Source organism: Urocitellus parryii, unplaced genomic scaffold (assembly GCF_045843805.1).
Source record: "Urocitellus parryii isolate mUroPar1 unplaced genomic scaffold, mUroPar1.hap1 Scaffold_43, whole genome shotgun sequence".
Classification (NCBI taxonomy): domain Eukaryota; kingdom Metazoa; phylum Chordata; class Mammalia; order Rodentia; family Sciuridae; genus Urocitellus; species Urocitellus parryii.
The window spans coordinates 19,574-34,882 of record NW_027553833.1 but is presented as its reverse complement, the minus strand read 5'-3'; the positions used below and the strand labels follow the sequence as shown (position 1 = coordinate 34,882).

The 15,309-nt window shown below is 34.6% G+C and overlaps 1 pseudogene; it reads right to left on the bottom strand.

Moving 5' to 3' along the window:
- Nucleotides 1–1,435: 1,435 nt before the first annotated feature.
- LOC144252438 (corepressor interacting with RBPJ 1-like) overlaps nt 1,436–15,309 on the bottom strand; it is a 32,941-nt pseudogene continuing 19,067 nt past the window's right edge.

Below are 15,309 nucleotides of genomic sequence, written 5' to 3'. Positions count from 1 at the left end.
CTTCATGAGTACTATATTGGTTCAGAAACCATTTTTAAAGCACTAAGTATTGCATAGGTTTTGATATTATGAAAATTATAAAGTCTAAGAAGGTATAAGATAAAATAATCACTACAACACTGATGAACTTAAGGTGTAAATTATTAGTCTATCAATTTCAAATGCACAGTTATTAATATATATAATGTGAAGGAATGGGGTCTTTGAGATGAACTGTAAATTATGAAAGAACAGTGAAGAGGAATTCAGGTTCCTCTCCCCTCCTCTAGTTCTCTTAATCTAAATAACCAAAGTATTCCTTACCACCTTAGTTTCTTTTAAATTGTAGCACACGTGTTTTCTGTGTGTGCAGACAAGAATAAGAGATATGTATCAGACTACTTGGAATGATTTTATTTAACTTTTCTTTCAAATTTACTTTCTTACAGAACCTAAGAAATTGTGACTGCCAACTATCAAAACCATCTAATCAATATTTGTTTTGTATTAAATGACAGATGTCTTTAAAAAGTAGAGCCCTAATATTATGTCCATCATATGTGTTTTTGAAATTGCATGTTACTTATGATTTGTGCTAACTTTTTTCTAAATCTTTCCTTTGAAATATAGGAGAATTTACAGTTAAGTTTAAATATGTCTTATATTCTTATACTCATGAAATGTATTGAAATAGTCCATATTATTTCATTTGGGACATAATCTAAATGCTTGATATTTTTAAGCAAAATCTGATAATAGTTATATGCCGGTAGTAGAAAGGCCATCTATGGTAGGTAGGATGGTCCTTCACAGATATACATGTCTTAACCCCAGAACCTGTACATATTATGTTTCATGGAAAAGGAGGATTAGGATTGCTAATCCATTGATTTTAAAATAGGAGATTATCCTGGATTCTGCAGGTGGGCCCAATGTAATTTCAAGGGTCCTAAAAAAGTAGAATGCCGAATATGGAAGTGTCTGCTACTTGACTCCCCTTTGTTAGTTTTGAAAAATGGAGGAAGGGAGCCAGTAAAAAGCTGCAAAGGTGAGCAAACAGAATTTTTTTCCCCTGGAGCCCCCAGAAGGAACACAGTCCTGCCTCTGCCTTGATTTTTATTATGTTGTTCTAAGTTTGAGGTAAAATTCTATGTTATTTCTATGGGAGCACAGAAAGCTAATGGATCATCCAAATGTAATTAGCTTACTCTGTAGAACAAAACACCTGAAAGGAGTTTAAAAGCCTTAAAGAAATATTGATAAATATCCCTTGTTTAATTCACACTAGTGAATTTCAATGATTACACTTTGCTTCAAGCAAATTCAAATCTTAAAAGTAATAACAAATTTGAATTGACCAAAAAGAAAATCAAATTATAACCATTCAATGTACTGTCACTCTTTTAATTTGTTTCAGAACAAAGAAAATGTCAGAATTATATGGAGCTTTATCTGGTACAGGGGCACAAGAAACAGTTAACAACAGAAAATACTTCTACATTCTCAAAATACATTACTTACAAATATTTGCAAAATTCATTCTTATGGTTTTATATTTGAAATGACAGTTTACAGAGATGGAAAATTAAAATAGAGCTTTATTTATTACAAAGATAATAGTACATAATTTAGCCCTTACTAAAAGTGTTTAGTAAGAAAGTGGAGATGCTTTTATTACTAGGTAACTGTTACATGCGGTCTCTTTATTCTCTCCCGACTTCTGCTTCTTTCTCTGTGGGTCCCTTTGGTGTGCTTATCTCCGGGATGCTCCCTGTGCATTCTTTCTCCTCTGTATACACTGGTGCCATGGCTCCTGCTGTCATTTCCTCTGCTGCGCTCTTCACTGGGACTCTGCTGTGGCTGCTTCCTTATCTCCCTTTGCTTATAACTACCAGGACTTCGGCTTCGGCTTCTCCTACTCCTCTCATCCCTGCTACAGCTTCTGCTGCTCCCCTCTTTTTTTTTCTGATCCTCTCTTCTCTGGGCTGTGGTGGTGGCTTTTGGACCTGTGGCTATCAGGATAGCTCTGTTTGCTATTCTCTCCGGAACTCTCTTTTTTTAAAGACCTAGACTTTTCCTTGACTTTTTCCTTGTTACTATGACTATTAGAAAGTTTTTCATGAAGTTTTCTCTTCTTAGACTTGTCTTCTTCAGAATCACTGTTATTTCCTGAACATTTGTGTTTCTTTCTTTTCTTCTTTTCTTTGTCACTCTCACTACTGCTTTCTGAAGCTGTACTGGAGGAAGAGGAGGAGCAGGAGGAAGAGGAAGAGGAGGAGGATTTGCTTTTATGTTTTTTGTGTTTACTTCTGTTCTTCTGTAACTTTTTCTTTTTTCTATCTTTTTTCTTTTTTTTTTCTTTTCAAGTCTGTCCAATTTCCTGTAATTGGGGAAAAAATAGTAGCAAACTAAAAAGTAGCCATTTCACCAACTATAAAATTGTTAATGGATAATATGCTTTCTTAGAAGCTACTAAAAAATGGTATCCATATATAAACAACTTATTTTATTAAACGGCAAATCATTTTTTTTCTTTTAAATTGTTCAAGGCATGTTTACATTATATTTAAGTAAATAAATGTATTAAGTCAATTCTCTGATTGTACTTCATCAATGGAAATGACTATTAAATTCTTACTGGGTTAGAATTTGAAATTATTTAGTACTCTAAAGGTATAGTAATTCTGATCTAAAGAAAGCCTGTGAGGGATGGGACTGTGGCTCAGTGGCAAAGTGCTGGCCTCGCATGTATGAGGTACTGGGTTTGATCCTCAGCACCACATAAAAATAAATACATAAAAGTATTGTGTCTATCTACAATTAAAAAAAAAAAGAGAGAAATATCTATATATATCTGAAAGCCTGTGAATGGTGTACACATTAGTTGAACCTGTTGAAACTTTCTGTGTATTAAAGTATGAAAATATTAATATTACATTATCAGTATTCAAGAATATTAATATTACATTATCAATATTCAAGAATATATTCTCCAAAAATTCCAAATAAAAATACACTTTAAAAATTGATACCCTTAGGGCTGGGGTTGTGGCTCAGTGGTAGAAAGCGTGCCTAGCATGTCTGAGGCACTGGGTTTTATTCTCAGCACCACATATAAATAAAATAACATAAAGGTCCATTGACAACTAAAAAAAAAAATAAGATACCCTTAGCTGTGCAAGGTGGTGCATGCCTGTAATCTTAGCTACTTGGGAAGCTGAGGCAGGAGGATGGCAAGTTCAAGACCAGCCCTAGCAACTTAGTGAGGCTCAAAACCCTGTCTCCAAATAATAAACAAAAAGGACTGGGGATGTAATTCAGTGGTAAACCACTCCTGAGTTCCATCACCAGTACCACAAAAATAAATAAAAATTGATGACCTTTCTAGGTTTATGTAACAAAACAATCACATACTACTTTTCAACAACTGTTCAGTTTTATAAATAATTAGAGCAATTCCATCAGGGCATTGAGAATTTCTAAAGACGAATATGCAGTCTCAGAAGAGTAACTTCTTGTTTATATGGTATGTTTGAGTTTCTCTGAGGTAAGTGTCTTCACTGGCTTTTCTCAGCCATTCTTAAAACTCTACTTCCTGAGAACATCATGAGCTCCCTCTATTGGACTCAGCAGATATTTCTTAGATTTATTAATCCAAAGGTAGTCTAATATAAAGTTTACATGTACCTTAAACATTCTTTCAGCATTTCTCAAAAATTTACAAGATGTAGAAAGAAAACAAAGACACATGGGCAAAAACATTTTCTTTCTTCCTTTTTTTGGTACCCGGAATTGAACTCAGGGGCACTCAACCAGTCAGCCACACCCCCAGCCCTATTTTGTATTTTATTTAGTGACAGGGTCTTACTGGGTTGCTTAGCAAGCCTCCCTTTTGCTGAGGCTAGCTTTGAACTCGGGATCATCTTGCCTCAGTCTCCTGAGCTGCTGGGATTACAGGCGTGTGCCACCACTCCCAGCACCAAAAATAGTTTCTAAGAAAAACTGTGCAAAGATACACACAAATCTATTCTGAAAAGTAAAACCTACAAATAAGTCAATTTTCAAATTAAATATACTGAAAAGTGCAATAGTTTGTGGTATTATCCAAGTACACAATCTTATATTATTGAAAAAAAAAGACAACAGAATTGTATTACTTTGGCTGAAGAATAAATCAACACGATGCATATTAAATAGCTTCAAGAGCTCTTAGTGTGGCTGGGGGTGTAGCTTAGTGGTAGCACACTTGCCTTGTAGTGCATGAGGCCCTGCTTCAGATCTCCAGCACCACAAACATGCACACATAAAATCTATTAAATATATACTTTTCCAATTACCTGAGAAGTTTTTCTTTTTGTTTGGTTGTGAGTGACTTTAAGAATTCCACTTCTGGATCCTCTTCACCCTCACTTGCAACATACTCCTGAGTCAACAAAGACATCAAATTGCTAAATTTTCAGACAAGTAGTTATCAGGAAAGAAAACATAAACAAGATTTTTTTTAATAGGGACATACTATAGATGAATATGGTATTTTGGACTAGGAACTGCAAATGGAATTTTTTCTTTTTCTTCTTTTTGGTACCAGGGATTGAACTTAGGGATGCTCAACCACTGAGCCACAACCCCAGCCCTATTTTTTGTATTTTATTTAGAAACAGGGTCTCACTGAGTTGTAAGTGCCTTGCCTTTGCTGAGGCTGGCTTTGAACTCGTGATCCTCCTGTCTCAGCCTTGTGAGCCGTTGAGATTACAGATATATCTTACTGTACCTGGCTGCAAATGGAATTTTAAAAATTTCTTTGTAGTCTACCTGTTACAGTGGATCATAAGATGTTAGTACAACTGCCTTGCTAACATTAGAAAACTTTATCAGGAAGAAAAGAAAAAATGAACACAGAAACAATCTTTAGATTTCTTGAATTTCAGCATTTTCCTATTTAAATATTTTATCTTTAAAATAATTTAATGAAATTTAAAAAACAAGAAGATCATGAGAGGCTGGGAGTGCAGCTCACTGGTAGGGCACTTGTTTAGCATGTAGCTAATTACCAACACTGTAAAAAAAAAAAAAAAGATCATGAATCTTATAGGAAGGTCAAAATATCCACAGATATCCATAATTTTAGCCTTTATAATATTAGTTGTATGTTATCGAATACATACTAATACAACCCTTCAAACTCAACTATTTTCTAACTTTAATAAATTAAAAAAGTTTAAAATATTTTCTGTAATTTTTAGGAGTTTGCCTATATATTTCTTACCATTAGTTCAATTTAATGTCATGTCAGGGGTGAGTTGGCAGGAAGGGAAAAACAATCTTAACACTCATTCGGTTATTTTATCCATATAAACACAGAGGAGCCGTTTCATTTATTAAAATATATGTTTATAAACAATTTCTCATTTAGGTTAAAATAATAAAGAGGCAAAATCAAAATACATTTTAGGAATTTTCTTTGCTCTATGTGACTTTCCTATGGATATATGCACATTGGAAACATTAAGTAGCAATTCACAAGCAATCACATTTAGATTTATAGACATTTTCAGCTTACTGATAAAAAGATCATTACCTGTGATGGATCATTTGCGGTCAAGTTTCTCCCCAGTACATTTCGTTTCAGTGCAAACCCACTGTTTCTCATCTCCGCTATTAGCTCCGAGGGGTGCATCGATGGCCCTGTTCACAAAAATCACAGTTTGAATGTATCATTTATATCTCTCTACCTTTTTCGGACTCCACAGTAGGAATGCAGTTGAAGCTTTGTTAAGTAAAATCACAGCTAAATCAACTCAATAATCTTCTGCTGAGCAAATAATCAGATATGATTTTCTAAAACAGCAGTCTGGAGATTCAGAATAGAAAATAATTGCATTTTTCTTTACGTGCAAGGGGATTCTCTTATGCAACTTTGTCATATTGAAAAAGATATATTTACATATTGTTTGGTTGGAAGTTTTTAGTATAAGATCAAAACAAAATGACAAACTACAATTAAACTTTTAATAGTTACTCTCTCAGTAAGAATTCACTTAAAAGAGATATTTTTACAGGTACATACACAATTTATTATCCTACTTTCCAAAAGAAAATTCCTTACCCCTGCTTATCAAACACCAATATTGAATACAATGCTGTGGGGTTGATATTATCAACAGTCTTGCCTCCATGTCTACTGAGTAACGACTAGGCTCTTTAATCTCGCTTATAAAATATGCCCAGATTTTGAAATTTCTAGTTATTAGATTTGGGTTGATAAAAGCAATTTTAGGATAGGTATAGGTGTGCATATTTTATATTTTTCATAAGCTACTGTTTGCAAAATCCCAAACTGAAAAGTGAGTTTCTTTTTGGTCCTGTGATACGGACTAACAGAATATACATTATAAAAAAAAGTTGAAAGGTCTGTCCTATTCCCTTAAAATAAGGCTATGTAAAGCAGAAGAGATTCTTCACTCTTAATTTTCTTTTTCTTTTAAATATTTTTAGTTGTAGATGGATACAATGCCTTTATTTTACTCATTTATTTTTATGTGGTGCTGAGGATCGAACCCAGTGCCTCACACATGCTAGGCAAGCCCTCTACCACTGAGCCACAACCCCAGCTCCTTCTTTTCTATATTCCTGTTCCATTTTATTTTCCCTGTAGCTAAGAAACTGACAACATTTCATGGTAACTACACCCAAATTTCTGTACATTAGCTTAAATGAACTACCCTGGGCCACATGTCTGTAATACAAGGAAGACTGAGACAGTTACTGAAGACAAGGACTTCATAACAAATGGTAGGAGACAGAGAAACATTCAGAAACAGATTCTCTAGTTTGTTGATTAAAAATTTTGTCTATTTTTTTCCCTTTTCTCTTCTTTATTGGTCTTTTACCACTTATTTATCATTAATATGGTAACTATCTGTTACCATGGAAAACAAAAGGCAATCAAGGGGCTGGGGATGTGGCTCAAGCGCTCGCCTGGCATGCATGAGGCCCGCGTTGATCCTCAACACCACATACAAAGATGTTGTGTCCGCCGAAAACTAAAAAATAAATATTAAAAAATCCTCTCTTTCTCTCTCTCTTTAAAAAGAAGAAAAAAAGAACTTAAAACAAACAAACAAAAAAAACAAAAGGCAATCAATCCAAATCTGTTCATTTGTCAATAGCAGCTTTGGTAAAACTGGGTGGAAAAGGGTACTGCTCTCTAGGCTTTACCATTCTAGTCATGTTATCAAGAAAAACTGAATGGCTACTCTAGCTGTGAAGGAGAGAATAGGGAGGAAACTGCCTATCATTGACATATGGGGAGAGTTCATATTTAATTCCTATGGATTACTTTAATGACCCTTTAAAATTACAAAATGGTTGCATATATTGACAATAAAATTTTAAATAAAAATCAAATTTCAGGGGCTGGGGTTTTAGCTCAGTGGTAGAGTGCTTACCTACTACATGTGAGACACTGGGTTTGATCCTCAGTACCACATAAAAATAAGTAAATACGCTGGGGCATGTAATCCCAGTGGCTCAGGAGGCTGAGACAGGAGGACCACAAGTACAAAGCCAGCCTCAGCCAGTGGTTAAGTGCCCCTGGGTTCAATTCCTGGTACCTCCCTCCCCCCACCAAAAAAAGTAAATAAAATAAGGGTATTGTGTCCATCTACAACTAAAAATTTAAAAAATTCAAAATTTAAGTATTAGTTACTAGTTGTCTGTAAATGGCATAAAAGTGCTCATACAATTAATGGCTTCACATGAATGAATAACAGCTCCATGTACTTCAGTGGTAGATGCTTACCTAGTGTATCTGCAAAGACGGGGGTTTGAGCCACAGCACAGCAAAAACCAAAAACCCCAAACCCCGAACCCAAAACAATTGAATTGGTGGGATTCTCAAATTTCACATGTAGGAACATACTTTTAGAAAGTAGAAAATGTGTCCTCTGAACTGTCAAAAATACAATTCCCTGTTAACTTTATTATATGTCATATAAATTCAGAAAGCAAATATGCTAAGAATTAAGATAAAAACCACTCTAGTAAAGGGCCAAAGAGCTTGGCCATTAGGATGAGAGGTTACCACTAATTTCATTAGTTTTCATCACAAGATGGATAATTTTAATGTTTTAGAAAGCATGCATTTTTTACAGTACTTCCAACTACTTCAAGAAAATGTTCTCTTTTATCAATGCGACAGATTATACAGATTACACAACTATTACTCTTATGGCATTTATATTTCTTAAAACCCCAACCGAACTTTGTGCAGTACAAAAACAGCATACATTACTACTTTGTAAATAGTGTTTAGTGAAGTGCCTGACAAACAGTACTCAATTAATAGTAACAATTCATTTTTACCAGTAGCTATATAATCTTTATGATTATTTTATAACAGTCTATAATTCTTAAAAATTGTTCTTAGTAGTAACATTTTTCAAATCTAGTCTTATTCACCTTTATTTTTTGGGTACTGGGGATTTATTTAGTTGGTTTTGTGTGTGTGTGTGTGTGTGTGTGTGTGTGTGTGTGTATGTGTAGTGCTGGGGATCAAACCCAGTACCTCATGTGTGCTAGGCAAGCACTCTTCCACTGAGCCACAACCCCAGCCCAGTATTGGGGATTGAACCCAGTGGTTATTAACCACTGAGACACATTCCTAGCACATTTTACTTTTTATTTTGAGGCAAGATCTTGCTGAGTTGCTTAGGGGTCTCATTAGGTTGCTGAGGCTGTTCTCAACCTTGTGATCTACCTGCTTCAGCCTCCGGAGTCACTGGAACTACAGGAGTGCGCCACCATGCCTGGCTTATTTTTGTACTTAAATCTCCTAGCATCAAAAGTTCTAGGTTTAAGTCTCTGTGTTTAGAAGATGTGACAAGTCAAGTTTAATTAAGATATATTTAGCAAGACATCTTTATACTTTCATGTCACTATGGCAGTGGCTATGTAGAGTTATATTGACAGAAATGACACTAGGCTGAGAACTCAAAATTCATTGATAATACAGATATGCTAATAAAATAGATTATGCAAATGTTCAAATACAAAAAATAACTACATTTTTAATGTATGATATCTTAATTTAAATTACAAATGGAGTTGGGTCTCAGGAATATTTAGTTAACTCTTAAATTTACTATGGCAGAATAATTCTAGAGATTTCAATAAAACGTAGACTTGCAAGGGCTTTCTACATCATTCAGCCACACTGGGTTAGGCCTCTATAGCATAAAAAACAATTTCTGATTTAGGAAGCAAGTCCATTGAAGGAATTAATCTCAATATTAATTTATTCTGCAAACTTTTCTTATTGTAATATGGCAATACTGTAAAGTGTCAAAGTACCAGTGCTATGGTGTTCAGTTCTATATACTAATTAGACGTGGACTATGTTCTCCCAGGAAAAATACCATGCAATCAGTAACTCAGGAAAGAAAAAATTCTCAGAAGGTAAATTAAGCTGCACAAAGTATGTTTGTAAGAGGCTGAATCTACTCATTAAGGACATTTATTTTAGCCAGGCTCACTAGTACATACCAGTAATCCCAGCTATTTGAGAGGTCAAGGCAAGAAGATCACAAGTTTGAGAGCTGTGTGGGCAATTTAGCGAGACCTTGTCTGAGGAGGTGGGGTGTATATGGGGATGTAGCTCAGTGTTAGAGTATGTTTGAGGCCCTTGGCTCAATTCCCCGGGTTCGATCCTAAGCACCACATAAAAATAAAATAAAGATATTGTGTCCACCTAAAGCTAAAAAATAAATATTTTAAAAAATATATAAAACTGAACAAAAGCAATGAGCAATAGAAGGTCAAAAATGTTCTGTAGTAAAATAGGTATTTTATCCCAGATAAATATACAAAGCCAAAGGTCTGGCTATGAGGAAAGGCCACAAATCTGACTCCTCCACAATTAGAAGACAGCAGTCCCAGGTGAATGCCACAAATGGTACAAGGTGGAGACTAAGGTGGAAGACAAGACAGACCCTTGTTGTGTTCCGCTGCCAGAGTTAGGTCCATCTACTATTCCCACTGTCAGATGTATCTTCCATTCTGAGTTCATTATTCTTTTTAAATGAAGTATTGTCTAAAAATTTAATGGTATAAGAGAAAATAGGATGAATTGTAGGTTGAGTAAGGCTTCATTATAAATGCCTTTTTATCCTTCCCCCAAATTTTACATGTTAATTTATAAGGATATTGTTTGCTAAACTAAACTGCTATTCTGAAAGTGAATACAGTTTTGCTCACTTTTACTGTGGTGATCTATATTTTTCCCTTTCCAATATATGTGTGTGTTCAGTGGTGTTGGGGATTGATCCCAGGGATTTTGTGTGCTAGGCAAGCAATCTTTTTCTAAACTATATCCCTAGCCCAACTATGTCTTTTAAATTTAATTTTATGGTACAGAATGTTTCAAACCTATGTAACATAGCTTCAAGCATTTACTATTTTACCATTCTTGTTTCATCTATTACATCCAAATTTCTTTTCTGGAAAAGTATTTTAAGCAAAATCTCAGATATCACTTTGGTATGAATCAGTAAGGACAATTTCTTAACATTGCATTATTTTTATTATACCTATCAATATTGATAATTTAAAAAACCATCTAATATCCAGTTTATATTTAAATTTCTCCAATTGTATCTAGTTTTCTAATCTTAAAAAATTTACCCGCTCCTTCCCTTCACCCTGCTATTCATTTGTTGAAGAAACCAGGTAATCTGTCCTGTTAAATATCCCACATTATGGAGGGTGATACTGTTGAACATGTTCTTCTAGCTCCTTAATTTTCTGTAAATTGGTAGTTGGATCTACAGGTTTATTATTACATTATTACCTTTGGAATAATATATAGAAAATTTTCCAAAAAGTTTGTATTCCAGAAAATGATAGCCCCAAAATATATCTCCAATTAAGCAAATCAGGCTAGTAAGACTTCTACTTAGTATGTTCTGTAACCCCTTTTACCATGTATTTACTGCGGCCTTAGTTGAACAGCAGCATAAACTTGAAAATGTGTATTTTAAAATAACACTCCTTGGCTGGTGGTGCTGCATGCCCCATAACTTTAGCTACTCAGGAGGCCCAGGTAGGAAGATCACAAGTTCAAGGCCATCCTGAGCAACCTGGAGACACTGCTGGAGAGACACTGCCTCAAAATAAAAAAAATAAAGAGAGCTGAGGATAAAGTTGGGTGGTAGAGTAACCTAGGATTTAATCTCCAAGAATGTATAAGTAAATAAATAAATAAGATCAATAACCCCCCTGCACTGGGGATGCAGCTTAGTGGTAGAGCTTTTGACTGACAATTCTGAAGCCTTGTGTTCGACCCCTAGTAACACTAGAAACAAACAAGCAAGCCAAACCACCACTACCAACAAAACCCCCCAAACACCCAGTGGTTGGTTGGGAGTATACAGCTCAGTGGCAGAGCATCTGCTTAGCATGCACGAGACTGTGGGTTCAATCCCCAGAATGAATACAAATAAGTAAATCATCATATATTATCACAAATAAAAGAAAACATGACTATCATTTCCATGAAAGCATAATCTTCTGTCCTTTTTTCTTTCCTAAGGTTAAACTGACTATGACACTTAGAAACACTATTTATAGTACATTATTAAGAGGGAGATCTAGGTCTTGTGGGAATTATTGAGAATTACCTCACACTTATATTACTGTAACCATTTTGCTTTTAAGAAAGCTTATAGAAAGTTGTCTTTTAAAAAAGACTAAAAAAGGGGCACAGTAGGAACATGCAGCATAATTCCCAGGGAAAAAAGTGAACAAAGCTATTAATAAAGTGTGTGGGTGATTTTTATTTATATAGATGAGAATGTTTTATGTATGATTTTCTAAAGGTTATGCAAGAACCAATTGTACTGAATTGTAATAAAACTGCTCCATACTGGGAATTTTCCTGACACACTGCCAGTTCATCTTTGAGGAGGCTGGAAACAATAGGATTTCTTATTGCCCTCATCCCAAGTTCATACTGAAGACAACTAACTGATCTCTATTAAAACACACAATATAAAGGAAAATCAAACATTTCATTTTAGTCCATGTGTCTAAAAAATACACAAAGGCAAAAAAATATCAAACTGTCCTTATTATATGCTAGTAAAAATTACTATTTATTAAAATCAACCTTGATTTACAGAATCAGTATGAAGATATTTGACACATATTTCATTATATCTTTATAACTTGTTTTCAACTTAATTTATATGCAAATATTACAGTGGTGATACAACCAGCAATAATAAAGTTAATCATGGTGGCGCAGGCCTGTAATCCCAATGAGTCAGGAAGTTGAGGCAGGAAGATCACAAATTCCAGGCAAGCATCAGCAACTTAGTTAGCAAGGCCCTAAGCAACACAGTGAAACCCTGTCTCAAAATAAAAAGGGCTGGGTATGTAGCTCAGTGGTAAAGTGCCCCTGGGTTAAATCCCTAGTGCCAAAACAAAAAACCAAAAACTAAACCAAATAAAAAACCAGGTATGACTAATAGATGGGATTAGAAATTCATGATTAGAGGAGGCAGACCAGAAAGGGACAGATAGGAATTTTCTAGGGTGATGGTAATGCTCCTTATCTTGTCAGGTATGTTTGTTACCAGGTGTGTACATTTGCCAAACTTAAACCCTATACTTAAGACTAGTGTATTTTATTAAAAAAAAAAAGTTACACATGATCTTTTCAGTCACTAGTAATTACTGAGTGACCATGATACTATAGACTCTGGCTATACCCATATATATTTTGTATGTATATAACTGAGGAGAGCCCTGTATAGGGAATTTGAACTTATGTATCCCTAGTATATAACACAGAAAATTCTTTTTTTAAATTTGTGTGTTAGTGAGGGCTTGTTATTTCATCTTACTAGAACTTCTCAAGAACTTGGATTTTACCTTTAAACTTATAATATTTTGGGGAAAATTAGTTCATAAGTAAAACAAATTATAATTTCTATTATAAAATATAATCAGAGGAAGCCGGCACATGCCTATAATCCCAGTGGCTAGGGAGGCTGAGACAGGAGGATTGAGAGTTCAAAGCCAGCCTCAGCAAAAGGGAGGTGCTAAGCAACTCAGTGTGACTTTGTCTCTAAATAAAATACAAAAATGGGCTGTGGATTTGGCTCAGTGGTCGAGTATCCCTGAGTTCAATCCCTGGTACCCCTAATATATACTCATATATGCATATATATATATAATTAAGAGGAGATGATCAACAATGATGTTTATTAGCAAAGCCTTTCTATTCACCAACTATACTATTATTTACTAAGTATGTACATTGTTTAAGGCAATGGGGATACAAAAATAAATAAGACACAGGCCCTATCTCAGAAAAACTTAAGATTTTTCAGGAATAAAATAGAATTTGAGTTAGATTTTCAAATTCTCATAGAATTTAGAAAAGGTAAAAAGCAAAGCATTTGGAACATGATGAAGGTTAATATTAAGTTTATTATGTTTGATTTGGGTAGAAGAATTAGTTTTATTAGGTGTACTGAATTCCATTCATTCTCCTTTTCCTTCCTGGGTAATCTCAAACTAATTTCTATTACTTGAGGCTGGAAGACCTTGAAAGGATGCAATGATGTTAATAGGAAGAAATATGTAAGAGAGAATTATGATTGTTATCTGAGAATCATAATACCCCTTTGAGAATGTGGGAGTTGTAGCCTCCTCTAATCCCACACACACCTTTAACACAGAACAGAGTCATTTAGAACAGGACTGTAATTAATTTGTTCACATCAATAGAATTTCAAGGAACAGACACTTTAACAAATTTAATCACTAACTTATAATAATATATACAAATAGTCTGAAATAACTTAACCACTGGTGTCACTTAAAATTTAAAGTACTAGTAAAGAGTATCATTTTGACTTCTGCCACAATATGACTTGACAAGTTTTACTAGATAAACTTCTCTTTTTATTTGGTACCAGGGATTGAACCCAGGGGCAATTAACCACTGAGCCACACCCCAGACTTTTTTAATATTTTGAGACAGGGTTTTGCTAAGTTGCTGAGGGCCTTGCCAAGTTGCTGAGGCTGGCTTTGAATTTACAATCCTCCTTCTTCAGCCTCCTGAGCCACTGGGATTATAGGTGTGCACCATTGTACCCAGCCTAGATAATCTCTTTAATAGGTCCACATTTTTTTTTTCAACGACTACCTAGCTTCTTCTTGCATAAAATATTTAACAACATAAAATCATCTACATATAAAGGAAAAAATTAAATCAACCACAATCAAGTATAAGCACTTGTGATCAACTTTATAAAGGAGAGAATTGGTGCTTAACTTCTTTATTTTTAAGTCAATTTTTTGATAGTTGTAATATCTGTCTGTTATGGTCTGAATATAGTTTGACCCCACCAATACACATGTTGAGCCTTGGTTCCCAGTGTTATGGTGTTGAGAGGTAGTGGGACCTTTAAGAAGTGTTTAGTCTCTGAGGGATCAACGCTCATAAAGGGATTAATGCTATCTAGTGTGAGGAAGGAAGGGAAGGAAGGAGGGACAGAATCGAGGTTGCTTCCACAGTTTAGCAATTGTGAATAGTTGTTAAACTATGGAAGCAACCTCGATGCCCTTCAACAGATGAATAGATAAAGAAGGTATCTATTTTTCAAATGGAATGATGGTACATATACACAACACACTGAAGTGGTTGCGTCACTTTTTAAATCTTTAGGGTATAGGTTGAGTTCATGCACAACCAGAAAAGTGAAAATTTCTGCTCCATTTGTGTACAATGAATTGAAGAACTTTCTACTGTCAGGTATCCTAACTGATTAGAACTAATAAATGAATAAAAAGAAAGAAAAAACCCCACCAATGTAGAATTCAGTATCACTGAAATTATTGTTCAAAAGTATAAAAACAAAGACCTTCTTTAAAATATAAAATAAACAGACAAACAAGGAATTTGCTGTCAGTACACCTGTCTTTAAGTTTTTCAGAGAGAAACAAAATAACCTAGGTCAGAAACTCAGGTCTACATAAGGAAGAGTGTTCAAGAAAGAATAAATGAAGGTCAAATAAAATCAATCAGATCTTTTATTTTTCAATTTTTTTTCTTTATTTGCAGTGCTGGGAATCAATTCATGGCCTTGTGCATACTAGGTAAGTGTTCTACCATTGAGGTATATTCCCAACCCATTTTTCATATTCTTAACTGATCCAAAGGATAACTGCTGATTCAAAATAAAGATAGCAAAAATAAATGATTATAGCTTATGAGTAAATGAAATTATAACAGCAATGTTTAAGGGATAGGAAGGAAGAACT